Source organism: Coptis chinensis, chromosome 2, assembly GCF_015680905.1.
Source record: "Coptis chinensis isolate HL-2020 chromosome 2, ASM1568090v1, whole genome shotgun sequence".
In the NCBI taxonomy this organism is placed as follows: Eukaryota; Viridiplantae; Streptophyta; class Magnoliopsida; order Ranunculales; family Ranunculaceae; genus Coptis; species Coptis chinensis.
In genome coordinates this window covers 19,881,204-19,896,441 of record NC_141457.1, presented here as the reverse complement: position 1 = coordinate 19,896,441, position 15,238 = coordinate 19,881,204, and the positions used below count along the sequence as shown (strand labels likewise).

The following is a 15,238-nucleotide window of genomic DNA, read 5'->3' as shown; positions in this document are numbered from 1 at the left end:
CCACCACAACAAAAATCCTTGTCCCTCCCAACTCCCTCGTATTGTAGAACCGTCGGACTAAGTCCTCGTGGTAATAGGCTTCAGTCGAGTACCACAAGCTATTCCAGTCTCGACTGATCATTTCGTCACCGTAAAAACTACGAAATGAACGATGAACTCAAAACGTAAGTAAACTAAAACTAAATTATGTGTCTATATGTTTATCAAAGTTTTTACTCTCAATTCTATTGCAATAGAGTGGAGTAACAAATTCGTTCCACTCCTAGTGCTCTAGCATGGAATTATTTTCTAATCTAATTAATCGGTCTTTAAGTCAATGAGAGCTTTACGAAGGTGTGTTATACTACGATACCTATATGAAATTGATTATGTTGAATCTAACTACAAATGCTATGGCAATATGATTGTTTTGAATATAGATAAAGGATTAGAGGGGAATTGAATCCACCTCGAATCCAACTTAATAGCCTAGCATAGATTCTTGTATCTCGATTCTTACGTTCTTACGGCAAGAAATTCGAGTTCTAATTAATCCCGAGTGTTCATGACATTTCTACCGAGTACTAACTAGCATGTGAGGTCGTCCACCCATTCTCATGGCGAATCACGACCTTCTAGATTGGAATAGACTCTACAATGCTTCTACACTATACTACTAAGTTTTCATCAAGGCTTCATAAACCCCTCTAATGGAGTTTTTAGCCTTGAATAATCAACCCATCATTTCCTATTGAATTATAACTACACATCATATCAAAATTCTAACTTTACTAATCTAAATTAAACAATAATTGAAATCTAATTAATTAACTAAGAATGAAATAAGAACAAGAATTTAAACTAGATCTATAAATGCAAATGACAAAAATCGAAATTGAATAATAATAACTATTTTATTTATCTAATTAAATGACGAACAATCATTCAAGGAATTAAATAAAAACAAGATATGAAACTAATTAAATTAAACTAATTAAATCTAAGGAAAACTAGATCTAGAATTAATTAATGGAGGCTACTAATCTAATCTTTAATCTAGGTCTAACTATCTACCATTAACAAAGAGTGAAGCTTTGGTTTTTATACATTCAGATCCAAAAATCGTGCATGGGCTTGGAGCCATGTTTAACCCAATTATTTCAGTCCAAAAAGGCCTCTTCAGCTGCAGTTGGCTTCAATAGACTTTTCATCCACTTTTGCTCCTCTGATTGGGTCAAGGCTTGGACCATTGGAAAGCTCTTTCCGAGCCGGTCGTTTTGACATAAGGTAGGCCCCATTTCGAGGTCGGAGTCCAAAGATACGGCCTTCGGAAGTTCTGTTGACTTGTGTCTGTTTCTGCCCGCGTCGACTTTCCAGCTTTTGACCGGGCTTTAGAAAGGCTTTATCTTCTTGAATCTTGGCCTTTAATCACGGAACTCCTTAGTAACCGACCTTTGCTCCTTTATCTCGCTAAAGTGGCACATTTCTGTACATAATGGACTTTGAAGCCTGAAATGCATAAAAACACGTAATCAATGTTAACTCTTTATTATTACTCACATAATTGGTCTAATAGTATGACTGTTACAGGTTTAAAACTACAGTTTTGGGCTCTTATCAAACCACCCCCAAACAGCATTTTGCTTATCCTCAAGCAAATATGAGAAATTAGCATAAGTGACCAAAAATGGAGTTCTATCTACTCTCATTTCGCTGAGTGCGATTGCATTGACCATATGCAACAAGGCCTTAAACCACTAGGAATTCCCTAGTGGACGAGTTATAGCCCTCGTGAGAGTTTTTCGATGAAGGTACTCACAAACTTCACCTATACTACAACGACTAAGAAATACAACTATTGTTTCCTTATTTATCTCTCAATTATCTATACATCTCACTAGCAATGAATACAGAATAATCATGGCGAAACCTAAGCTAATATATGCATAATAATCAATCATCTAAAATAAACATATATACAATGAGTAATACTATGAAATGTCTAGCAGGTTCGTTTCTGAAACTCGGAATAGCGTCCTTAAGTAGGTTCTCACATAAAAGTCAAGACAAAAATCACTCTGATTTTTCCACTCAAGTTTTGCTACTCCAGTGTGCAGTGGGCATACTTTACCTTACAATCTCAATGACACACAAGGAAGCCGAAGTTGATCAAATACATCTGCCACTTACAATCCCACTAACCTATTACTAATTAAGCTAGAGGTCTTTATTAGGTGTTGCGGGGATTAGGAGATGGTTTAAGAAGGAAGGAAATGGATATTCAAAACGGACAAGTCTGAGATAATAGAGTCTTCATATTATGTAACAAGAGAAAACCTTGTTATTTACTTTTGCTTATACACTTTGTTTCCATCCTTAGCCATATTTTTTTTCTTTTCCTTTGGCTTTTGACTCCTTTTATTCTATTTTTTTGGAGTTTTTATTTTATTTTTATTTTTATTTTTCTTTTCTTTGGATGGAAACTTCTTTTCTTTATTTTTTTGAAGCAATTAACTAACTTTTGTTTACACAAGTTTTTCTCTTCTTCTTTCTTCCTTATTCTATTCTCAGACTTATCTAAATTGGGTAGGTTGATTTTTTTTTTTATTTTTTTTATTTTGTTCTGTTTTGTAACAGGGTAAAGGATTTGTGGTTTATGAAAGGGCTAATGAAAGGCTCAGTAGGGCGACTAGCGGAAAATATACTTAGGTCGAATTTCTAGCTATATCGATCCAAAAAAAGGGCCTAAATTCTCTCTTAGGACATGGTATCGTGGTCAAGCAAGTGGGCGTGTGATTTCTCTATTCGAATATACTTCTCCCCTTGTGTCATTTCTCAAATGTTTCACTCATATAAGGCTTTAGGCTATATTCTCACAGGATTTGTAGAATAAGTACTATAGCCTAGATTTCAAAACTTCTTTGCCAAACAATCATAGATACTCATGTAATATATTTATAGATAGATGCAAAGATTATTACCTACATATTAACCTAAGTTTCTAAAAACTATTCTAATGCAAAAGCTACGTGAGACTTCTAGATTATTAAGAGCATAGAGAAAGAAACAATACCAATATTCCTAAGTGTATAGCATAAACTTTTTTATTTTTATTTTTATTTTTTTTTTATTATTTTTAAGAAAAATAATTCTTAATATACAACCTAATATGTGCTTAACATTTACATCGTGTTTCTATACCACCCCCAAACAATTTGGGAGAAGGGGGTTCATGAAACAATTCAATAGCACAATTAAATTATGTAACTAACTAATTTTTATAATTTTTAACATTTTATAAATAAAAGTGCGTAATTTACATCCTAAAAGTGTCTAATTTTTGCAAATGTTTCTATCCCACCCCCAAACAATCGAACGCTTTGTCCTCAAAGTGTAAAGAGATAAGGAAAGAATTTACCATAGAAACGTGGCAAAAAATTGGCGCACTGTAATGTAAATATTGTAAAGATGATAATGATAATATGAAGCACAATTAAACCGCGTATCGCACTAACTAACACAAACTCAACTGAGTAAACATTACAGGGCTTAGGGTGGCAACATGATTTGAAATGAATACCAAAATATGCCACCCCCAAACAAAATTGGAAAACTTTTTTTTAAGTTTGAAAATTTTGTTTGGCCTATAATCTTAACGTTGGTATTGTCTAAAACTTGGGTCTTTTAAAGTCAAATTCCCTAGACTTATCTAAACATATGTATGAATATGCAGTTTATCATATATCAACAACCGAAATAGTTGTGGATCGTTCCATGAATAAATATCGTAGAAAACATATCCAAACACAATCAAGCACCAAGATTTCCTACGACGCAAAGCCCTAAATGAAGCGAAGTCGGATAGACCTATAACATAACCGAGCATGCACCTTATGTTTCATCTTTGAACGAGAGGGTGTCCTAGTGAATAAGTGTGGAAAAGTGAATGGTTGTGGAAAATATGGTGGATTGGGATAAGTTTTAGAGAAAAAGCATGGAAAAAATGAGGATGTGGGTTTAGCACAAAACTCATTCATGGTGTAGTTAGGGACTGTCTCAAGTCTAAAAATGAAGGTGTCAAGTGGTTTATCCTTGGGAAGTATTTGTTTACTAGGTGGATTTAAAAAATCATGAAGCACAGGGGAGAAAACTAAAGGATCGAAAGTGCAAACCCGAGGTTCCTTTGAAAAGGTGGAGGGTGGGGAATATTGGTGATGGAAGGTGAATGATTCTCAGCTAGAGCTCTCAAGTCCATATCATCAGAAATCTTGATATATGCAAGACATTCCCCAATAGGTGGGTCAAAAGGATCACTGGGATAGAGATTGAAAAATTCATCTTCCGTCATAGCATCAAGGGAGGAATGGTTATTGGCAAGGGGGGACTCGCGAAGTGGTAAAGAAGCGGTGCAAAAGAGTTGCAGGAATTCTTCTTCGATTTTGTCTACTACCAGGGAGTCATTGTTAAAGTCGGAATTTCCGAAGGAAAGGAATTTGTTAATCTGTTTCTCCGTAAACATGTTTTTGAAGTAATCTTGAGCTAAGCTCTCGATCATGCTAACCTCTCTATTTGTAGATGAATCGGGATACTGTGTCCTCGTTTTGAAAACATTTACCTCAACAGAAAGATGGCCAAAGGACAAGGACATCGAACCATCGCGGCGCTTTATGAGCCGCCGTTGGCGAGCCAAAGGGACACCCTAAAATGATAGGTACAGAGTCGTTAGTGACTTATTCGAGGATAACGAAGTCGGCCGGGTAGTAAAAATTTTGGACTTTAACCAAAGCATGTTTTCAACCACACCCTTAGGATACTTAATAGACCGATCGACTAATTGCAATGTCATTTTAGTAGGTTGCATCTCCTCTAGACCTATTTGTTTATACAAATAAAAGCGGGAGTAAGTTAACACTAGCCCCGTGTCTAGTAAGCGCGGTCGTCGTGTGAGAATCTCCTAAGGTGCATTATCTGATAGGACGACCGAGGTCCTTGTACTTAACAATTCCATTATTTTCGGATAAAGTTGGGAACTGCTCAGGTTAGAAAGGCGTCTTTAGGTATGTTGGTCTTACGCCTAGTAGTGCACAACTCCTTAAGAAACTTAAGCGTGGTTAGGTAGCTTTTTTATAGCCGAGAACGGGGAAGGTTTATCGCTAGATTTTTGAAAACGCGTTCCTAATCTCCTCAAAGTTAGTATCCCCGGTTAGCATGGCTAATATCGAGGGAGGCGGTGGTTTAAGCTCTATATTTAGCGTATGGCTCGACTTGATGTGTAACTTTGGCTTTCTGTTTTCTTAGGTTGTGGTTTAACCGGTACCTCTACGATTGGTAGGTTCTTCGGTTTCTATTTTGGTATCTAGTTCGATATCCGGTGTAGGAGTCGATGATGGGGTAACTATAGTCATAGTTACTTTGTTATCAACCACTCTTCCAGAACGGAGAGTGGTGATGGCATTTAGCTGACCTACGGATGTAGTTTCCGTACTAGTATTACCGTTTACCTCAAAGGCTGTGTTTGCTGTTCTAGGGTTGGGTATCGCTTGGCCTCGAAACACGCCTTTTGGTTGGGCTTTCTCTTGGGCTAACTGTTAATTTAAATTATTAACGGATTGTAGAATGTGTTGGTTAGATTGAGCCATGGTTTGGAAAAGTTGTTGGCTCACTTGTATGAAGGTGTCAAGACGATCCGGTTGTGTGGGTGTAGTAGTCACGGGTGGTGTGACTGGAACTATCTCGCGTTGATTATATATGGGCGGATTCTGATAGTTATTTTTTACCGGAACGATACCTCTATTAGCATTATAATTATTATAACTACATTGACCTTGTGTTTGACTTTGTCGAGGTTGCGCTTGGTTGATATAATTATTATAATTACCCTGATCCTGTCCTTGTTGTGGTGGAGCTTGGTTATAACTGTGCGTTGGCCTTGCATATTGATTATTGTACCCTGTAGGTGTGACTTGTTGGTTATTTCTCCAACCGAAGTTGGGATTTTGTCTCCAAGGGGTGTTAGGTTCACTATTAATGGAACAAGAATGTTCATAGGCTATATAGGGCCAAAGGGGAGTCGGGATGCTTTCGGGACTCAAACTACATGGATTTTGAATTTACATTCATGACGGGAGGCTCCTTTACTTAGGAAACTACCCCATTCATTATGTCTAGGACTTCTTTATGGTGGTGTAGAAGTCCTTTGAAAAGGCAACGAACTAACGTGTCTTTTGCTAGGTGATGGTGTGGACACTCTATAAGGAGATCGGTGAAACGATTCCAAGCCTCTGAAAATGATTCATGAGGATTACGTCGAAAAAAGTGAATCTTGGAAAGCATTTCATCCGTCCTTTAGGTGTGGGTAAAAATGTTCCATAAACAAATTGAACAAGTTTGGCCCACAAGTCCACGCAAATTAGGCGCTTTGGGCGTTAACCAAGACCGCCTTATCGCCTAAGGTGAAAGGGAATACCCTCAATTTAATTTGTTCCGCACCAACCGTAGGATGGTGGAATGTTATGGGACTTGTTCAATCCTACGCGTGTCTTGATAAGGTTTTTCATGGTCTAAACCATGAAAAGCGGGTAACAAATTAAATATATTTGGGGATCGCGGAAATCCCCAATTGGTCTCTGCTAGAACGATGCAAGATTTAGGGCTATCGCTCGAAGGCTTTATAAAAGTCGAGAGAGGAGTCTCTTTTCTTCACCATAATATCGGTGGTGTGTGTGAAATAGTAGCTAGAGGTGTAGTAGGTGGGAAACTAGATAGGCTTGTTTGTTGATATTGCCGTAATTAATTCGTTAGTTGTTTTCTTCGACCGGACCTTAATCTCATGCAAGACTAAGTCGAACTTAACTAAACATGCAACACTCCAAACAATTACGATATACTAGTAGAAACCTCTAACCGGAGATCGCGAGGTGTGGAAGAAAGGAATACCTGATTAAGCGTCCTTGCTTCGCTTATGAATAGCGTCTTGTTTACGCGTGTTCAGTGTATATAACAAGTTAAAACACTGAAAAACTTAAAAATCGGGTTCAAACAAACTGTAGAAATCCGGAAAATTTGGCTTAGGGCGCGGTCGCTCTCGTGTTCCATAACTTAGCGGGTCGCGCTTCGGTATGGGGCTGGTCGCTTCGGTATGATGGCGGTCGCTCCGTGTAATTTTTCGCGGAACTTTTCAATGCTGAAATGAACAACCACAGTATGAATCAAACAAGGGTGGGTGGGTGAAATGGGACTTAAAAATGACTAATTATACTATGAAAACAATGCTAAAGTGCAACTAAGATGGCAGCGGCGCCATTTAATAAAACATAAAATTGAATAGTCTACCTACGAAATGAACGATGAACTCAAAACGTAAGTAAACTAAAACTATTTACGTGTCTATATTTATCAAAGTTTCTACTCTCAATTCTATCGAAATAGAGTGGAGTAACAAATTCGTTCCACTCCTAGTGCTCTAGCATGGAATGTTTTCGTGTTAACTAATCTGTCTTAAGTCTAAAGATACGGCCTTCGGAAGTTCTGCTGACTTGTGTGCTGTTTCTGCCCACATCGACTTTCCAGCTTTTGACCAGGCTTTAGAAAGGCTTTATCTTCTTGAATCTTGGCCTTTAATCACGGAACCCCTTAGTAACCGACCTTTGCTCCTTTATCTCGCTAAAGTGGCACATTTCTGCACATAATGGACTTTGAAGCCTAAAATGCATAAAAACACGTGATCAGTGTTAACTCTTAATTATTACTCACATAATTGGTCTAATAGTATGACTGTTACAGGGTTAAAACTACAGTTTTGGGCTCTTATCATTTCAGGATTATTATAAGAGTTTTAGTATTATCAAACACGGGTGTAACAAGGTTAGTTGAACCTTGTTACTCCTTTTACGTGGCTCATGCCTTGTAAGCTTGATAAACCCCTTGTTACTCCTTTAGTTTCACAAGGTTAGCATCGAGTTAAGGTGGAATCAATCCCCCTCTAACTCCTTATCATCAAATCAACGTAGCATTCCCTTAGTTATTTTGATAACCGACTAGTTGCATCTTGTGGGTAGTTGCATCGTAGTCTAGTTTCCTTTTCGTAAATCTCTCATTAGACCTTAAGTAGAGTAATTACACGTGATAACAAGCATGCGGAAGGACTAGGAGTGGAACGAATCACTATACTCCACTATATCTCATAGGATTGAGAGTAGAAATATTTGATAAGCATATTGGATCATAAGATAGTTTTAGTTTACTTACGTTTTGAGTTTCATCGTTCATTTCGTAGGTAGACTATTCAATTTTATCATTTATCAAATGGCGCCGCTGCCGTCTTAGTTTCACTTTCGTATTGTTTTCGTAGTGTTAGTACTTTTCTTAAAGTCCCATTTCACCCACCCACCTGTGTTTGATTCATACCGCGGGTTATCCGATTCAACGTTGGAAAGTTCCGACAAAATAACACTGAGCGCGACCGCGCCCTAGCAGAGCGCACCTACGCCCTATAGCCTGGAGCAAGAGCGCGACCCGCCCCCATGTGGAGCGCAACCCGCCCTTAAACTCTGGAATACCAAGTTACGGATGGGGCGCTGGCCTATCGTCGTCTTGCGACCAGCCCATAGCAAATTTTTCCGGATTTCGACAGTTTTGATTCGAACTTTGATTTTTCATATTTTTCAGTGTTCTAACTTGTTATACACACTGAACACGCGTAAACAAGACGTTATTCATAAGCGAAGCAAGGACGCAATCAGGTATTCCTTTCTTCCACACCTCGCAACTCCTGTTAGAGGTTTATACTAGTATATCAGAATTGTTTGGAGTGTTGATGTGTTTAGCTAAGTTTGGTTTTAGCCTTGTATGAGATTAAGGTCTGGCCGAACAAAACACGAGCGTAATTACACAACAACGTCAACAAACAAGTCTATCTAGTATACCACCCACTACACCTCTAGCTACTATTTCACACACATCACCGCCCCAATGCCCGCCGAAGAAGAGACTCTCTCGACTTCTACAAAGCCTTGAGCAATAGCCCCAAATCTTGCATCGTTCTAGCGGACCCGATTGGGATTTCGAATCCCCAAAATATTTTAATTTGTTACCCGTTTTTCATGGATTAGACGATGAAAAACCTTATCAGCACATGAGTAGGATTGAACAAGTCCTAACAACATTCCACCATCCTACGGTTGGTGCGGAACAAATTAAACTCAGGGTATTCCCTTTCACCTTAGCCGATAAGGCGGCGCCTTGGTTAACTGCCCAAACGCCTAATTCTGTGGACTCATGGGCTAAACTTGTTTAGTTGTTTATGGAACATTTTTACCCACCCCTAAAGACGGATGAGATGCTTTCCAAGATTCATTTCTTTCGACAAAATCCTCATGAATCATTTTCAGAGGCTTGGAATCGTTTCACCGATCTCCTTATATAGTGTCCACATCATAACTTAGCGAAAGACACGTTAGTTCGTGCCTTTTTCAAAGGACTTCTACACCACCATAAAGAAGTCCTAGACAAAATGAATGGGGGTAGTTTCTTAAGCAAAAGAGCCTCGAAGGCTTATAAATTTTTAGAGGATCAAACTAAAGCGAAATAACAACTGGGGGGTAGTGATGATATCCACCGCTCCGCTAGTTCATCAAATACAGTTAAGGCGCGGTATGTTTGAAATTAAACACGATTCGAGCTTAAAACTCTAATCGAATCACTCACTAAAAGGTAGAGGCCATTTCACGTACAACAAAATCCTATCCCCGTCATGAATGTAAATTCAAATCCATGTAGTTTTACGTTGGAGTCCCGAGCATCCCGACTCCCATCGTCCCTATAGCCTATGAACATTCTTGTTCCATTAATAGTGAACCTAACCCCTTGGAGACAAAATCCCAACTTCGGGTTGGAGAAATAACCAACAAGTCACACCTACGGTACAATAATCAATATGTTAGGCCAACGCACAGTTATAACCAAGCTCCACCACAACAAGGACAGGATCAGGGTAATTATAATAATTATAACAACCAAGTGCAACCTCGACAAAGTCAAGCACAAGGTCAATGTAGTTATAATAATTATAATGCTAATAGAGGTATCGTTCCGGTAAATAATAACTATCATAATCCGCCCATAAATAATCAACGCGAGATAGTTCCAGTCACACCACCCGTGACTACTACACCTACACAACCGGATCGTTTTGACACCTTCATACAAGTGAGCCAACAACTTTTCCAAACCATGGCTCAATCTAAACAACACATTCTACAATCCGTTAATAATTTAAACCAATAGTTAGCCCAAGAGAAAGCCCAACCAAAAGGCGTGTTTCCAGGTCAAGCGATACCCAACCCTAGAACAGCAAACACAGCCTTTGAGATAGATGGTAATACTAGTACGGAAACTACATCCGTAGGTCAGCTAAATGCCATCACCACTCTCCGTTTTGGAAGAGTGGTTGATAACAAAGTAACTATGCCTATAGTTACCCCATCAGTACTCCTTACACCGGATATCGAACTAGATACCGAAATAGAAACTGAAGAACCTACCACTGTAGAGGTACCAGTTAAACCACAACATAAGAAACAGAAAGCCAAGGTTACACATCAAGTCGAGCCATACGCTAAATATAGAAGCCCGAAACCAGTTCCTCGAAAATTAGCCATGCTAACCGGGGATACTAACTTTGAGGAGATTAGGAACGTTTTCAAAAATCTAACGATAAACCTTCCTTTTCTCGAAGCTATAAAAAAGCTACCTAACCACGCTAAGTTTCTTAAGGAGTTGTGCACTACTAGGCGTAAGACCAACATACCTAAAGACGCTTTCTAACCGAGCAGTTCCCAACTTTATCCGAAAAATAATGGAATTGTTAAGTACAAGGACCCCGGTCGATCCTCGCATAATGCACCTTAGGAGATTCTCACACGACGACGGCGCTACTAGACCTGGGGGCTAGTGTTAACTTACTCCCGTTTTATTTGTATAAACAAATAGGTCTAGAGGAGATGCAACCTATTAAAATGACATTGCAATTAGCGGATCGGTCTATTAAGTAACCTAAGGGTGTGGTTGAAAACGTGCTGGTTAAAGTCTAAAATTTTTACTACCTAGCCGACTTTGTTATCCTCGACACAGAAGTCACTAACGACTCTGTACCTATCATTTTAGGGAGTCCCTTCTTGCCTACTGCCAACGCGCTCATAAACTGCCGCGATGGTTCGATGTCCTTGTCCTTTGGCCATCTTTCTATTGAGGTAAATGTTTTCAAAACGAGGACACAGTATCCCGATTCAACTACAAATGGCGAGGTTAGCATGATCGAGAGCTTAGCTCAAGATTACTTCAAAAACATGTTTCCGGAGAAACAGATTAACAAATTCCTTTCCTTCGAAATCCGACTTTAACAATGACTCCCCACGGTATATCTGAAAATCGAAGCGAATTCACGCAACTCTTTTTGCACCGCTTCTTTACCACTTCAGCGAGCCCCCCTTGCCAACAACCATTCATCCCTTGATGCTATGACGGAAGATGAATTTTTCAATCTCTATCCCAGTGATCCTTTTGACCCACCTATTGAGGAATGTCTTGCATATATCAAGATTTCGATGATATGGACTTGAGAGCTCTAGCTGAGAATCATTCACCTTCATCACCAATATTCCCCACCCTCCACCTTTTCAAAGGAACCTTGAGTTTGCACTTCGATCCTTTAGTTTCTCCCCGCTTCATGATTTTTTAAATCCACCTAGTAAAAAATACTTCCCAAGGATAAACCACTTGGCACCTTCATTTTCGGACTTGAGGCGGTCCCTAACTACACCATGAATGAGTTTTGTGCTAAACCCACATCCTCATTTTTTCCATGCTTTTCCTCTAAAACTTATCCCAATCCACCATATCTTCCACAACCATTCACTTTTCCACACTTATTCACTAGGACACCCTCTCGTTCAAAGATGAAACATAAGGTGCATGCTCGGTTATGTTATAGGTCTATCCGACTTCGCTTTCATTCCACTAGGCTGCGTCGTAGGAAATCTTGGTGCTTGATTGTGTTTGGATATGTTTTCTGTGATATTTATTTATGGAACGATCCACAACTATTTCGGTCGTTGATATATGATAAACTGCATATTCATACATATATTTAGATAAAGTCTTGAGTATCTGACTATAAACGACTCAATTTTTGTGTTTGGTGCATTTCGTTTCATTTCCATATATTGGTGAATGCACCATTCAGGTAACGTGGCCCTCCCTATGGAGTGTGTGGTTGTAAGTACCGGATCCTAAGTCCACGGTTCACATAATTCACGTTTTCCACTCTTGCATGTTTTCCTGGTTTTTGTGTCATGTTTCTCTATGGTGTGAATTATGTCTTTACTGCTTATTGTTTTCCTTTATATTAAACCTAATTCATAAAAAGTAAAAAAGTTTAAAGCTATAAAAATAGTAATCTAGCAAGTCTCGAATCGACCTTAAAAGACCCAAGTTTTTAGTACAATACCAACTTTTCTCGGGTATAGGCCAAACAAAAATTTCAAACTTAAAAAGAGTTTTCCAATTTTGTTTGGGGGTGGCGTATTTTGGTATTCATTTCAAATCTTGTTGCCACCCTACGCTGTCATGTTTTACTCCAAGAGAGTTTGTGTTAGTTAGTACGCAATGTTTAATTGTGCTTCATATTATCATATCATCTTTACAATATTTACATTCACAGTGCTTGCCAATTTTTGCCACGTTTCTATGGTAAATTCTTTCCTTATCTCTTTACACTTTGAGGACAAAGCGTTCGATTGTTTGGGGGTGGTATAGAAACATTTGCAAAAATTAGACACTTTTAGGATGTAAATTATGCACTTTTATTTATAAAATGTTAAAAATTATAAAAATTAGTTAGTTACATAATTTAATTGTGCTATTGAATTGTTTCATGAACCCCCTTCTCCCAAATTGTTTGGGGGTGGTATAGAAACACGATGTAAATGTTAAGCACATATTAGGTTGTATATTACGTATTATTTGTCTTAAAAAAAAATAAAAATAAAAATAAAAAGTTTATGCTATACACTTAGGAATATTGGTATTGTTTCTTTCTCTATGCTCTTAATAATCTATAAGTCTCACGTAGCTTTTGCATTAGAATAGTTTTTAGAAACTTAGGTTAATATGTACGTAATAATCTTTGCATCTATCTATAAATATATTACATGAGTATCTATGATTGTTTGGCAGTAAGTTTATGAAATCTAGGCTAGAGTACTTATTCTACAAATCCTGTGAGAATATAGCCTAAAGCCTTATATGAGTGAAACATTTGAGAAATGACACAAGGGATAAGTATATTCCGAATAGAGAAATCACACGTCCACTTGCTTGACCACTATACCATGTCCTAAGCGAGAATTTAGGCCCTTTTTGGATCGATATAGCTAGAAATTCCGACCTAAGTATATTTTCCGCTAGTCGCCCCACTGAGCCTTTTATTAGCCCTTTCATAAACCACAAATCCTTTACCCTGTTAGAAAACAAAACAAAATAAAATAAAATAAAAAATCAACCTACCCAATTTAGATAAGTCTGAGAATAGAATAAGGAAGAAAGAAGAAGAGAAAAACCTGTGTAAACAAAAGTTAGTTAATTGCTTAAAAAAAGAAAGAAAAGAAGTTTCCATCCAAAGAAAAAAAAAATAAAAATAGAAATAAAATAAAAACTCCAAAAAAAAAATAGAATAAAAGGAGTCAAAAGCCAAAGAAAAAGAAAAAAAAAATATGGCTAAGGATGGAAACAAAGTGTAGAAGCAAAAGTAAATAACAAGGTTTTCTCTAGTTACATAATATGAAGACTCTATTATCTCCGACTTGTCCTTTTTGAATATCCATTTCCTTTCTTCTTAAACCATCTCCTAATCCCCGCAACACCTAATAAAGACCTCTAGCTTAATTAGGAATAGGTTAGTGGGATAGTAAGTGGCAGATGTGTTTGATCAACTTCGGCTTCCTTGTGTGTCATTGAGATTGTAAGGTAAAAGTATGCCCACCGCATTAATCGGAGTAGCAAAACTTGAGTGGAAAAATCGAGTGATTTTTGTCTTGACTTTTTTGTGAGAACCTACTTAAGGACGCTATTCCAAAGTTTCAGAAATGGACCTGTTACTGCATTTCATAGCATTACTCATTGTATATATGTTTATTTGTAGATGATTGATTATTATGCATATATTAGCTTAAGTTTCGACATGATTATTCTGTATTCATTGCTAGTGAGATGTATAGATAATTGAGACATGAATAAAGAAACAATAGTTTTCTTTCTTAGTCGTTGTAGTATAGATGAAGTTTGTGAGTACCTTCACTGGAAAACTCTCACGAGGCTATAACTCGTCTACTATGGAATTCCTAGTGGTTTAAGGCCTTGTTGCATATGGTCAATGCAATCGCACTCAGCGAAACGAGAGTAGTTAGAACTCCATTTTTGGTCACTTATTCTAATTTTTCATCTTTGCTTGAGGAGATCCAAAATGTTGTTTGGGGGTTGTTTGATAAGAGCCCAAAACTGTAGTTTTAACCCCTTAATAATCATACTTCTAGACCAATTATGTGAATAATAAGTAAGAGTTAATAATGATTACGTGTTTCTATGCATTTTAGGCTTCAAAGTTCATTATGTGCAGAAATGTGCCACTTTAGCTAGTTAAAGGAGCAATGGTTGGTTACTAAGGATTTCTATGATTAAAGGCCAAGATTCAAGAAGACAAAGCCTTTCTAAAGCCCGGTCAAAGCTGAAAAGTCAAAGTCAACGCGGGCAGAAACAGCACACAAAGTTAGCAGAACTTCCGAAGACCATATCTTTGGACTCAGACCTCTGAATTGGGCCTACCTTATGTCAAAACGACCGGCTCGGAAAGAGCTTTCCAATGGTCTAAGCCTTGACCCAATCAGAGGAGCAGAAGTGGATGAAACATCTGTCAAAGCCAACTATAGCTGAAGAGCCCATTTTGGACTAAAGAAATTGTGTTTTGGGCCTGATTCTCTTGCCCAAAACATGGCTCCAAGCCCATGCAAGATTTTTGGATCTGAAAGTATAAAAACAAAAGCTTAGCTCTTTGTTAAATGTAGCTAGTTAGACCTAAAACAATATAGATAATTCTAGATCTAGTTTAATTAATAAAATTAAGTTTAGTCCCATTTTCAATTCTTGTTTTAGATTAAGTCTTTGAATCATTGTTCTTGATTGATTAGATAAATAAAATAGTTATTTT

The 15,238-nt window shown here is 37.8% G+C and overlaps 1 pseudogene; it reads right to left on the bottom strand.

The window, feature by feature from the left end:
* Positions 1–9,326: 9,326 nt before the first annotated feature.
* LOC147515265 (small nucleolar RNA R71) lies at positions 9,327–9,420 on the bottom strand (annotated as a pseudogene).
* Positions 9,421–15,238: the final 5,818 nt, after the last annotated feature.